The 268-nt window shown below is 38.1% G+C and overlaps 1 protein-coding gene across 1 annotated transcript in view; it reads left to right on the top strand.

The window, feature by feature from the left end:
- The window catches only part of BCOR (BCL6 corepressor), a 50,473-nt gene that overhangs the window by 22,979 nt on the left and 27,226 nt on the right, over positions 1–268 (top strand). The gene's annotated exons all lie outside the window — the stretch shown is intronic.

The raw sequence follows: 268 nt of genomic DNA, 5'->3' as shown, positions 1-268 counted from the left end.
CCGGGCCCGCCATGTACAGTGTGTCATAGTGTTAATCTTTGTGCATATGTGTCATAATACGACTATTTCTGTAAAGAAAGGACACTATTACATATGAAAATATCTCTTCTTTATATAAGAGAAACGACTCCAGTCAGAAGGACGTAGAAACATGGTTTTTGTTGTCATCGTCGTTTTTTCTTCTTTTCCAAACCTCCCGGTCTGTTTTTATGAAATCGTTCTAATGTTTTCTTTACTGGTCAATGCACACACGCTTTGGGATACGTTC

The sequence above is a fragment of the Crocuta crocuta genome, unplaced genomic scaffold (genome assembly GCF_008692635.1).
Source record: "Crocuta crocuta isolate KB4526 unplaced genomic scaffold, BGI_CrCroc_1.0 scaffold301, whole genome shotgun sequence".
Classification (NCBI taxonomy): domain Eukaryota; kingdom Metazoa; phylum Chordata; class Mammalia; order Carnivora; family Hyaenidae; genus Crocuta; species Crocuta crocuta.
Note: the sequence above shows the minus strand (reverse complement) of the source record. Positions and strands in the feature narration are given on the sequence as shown.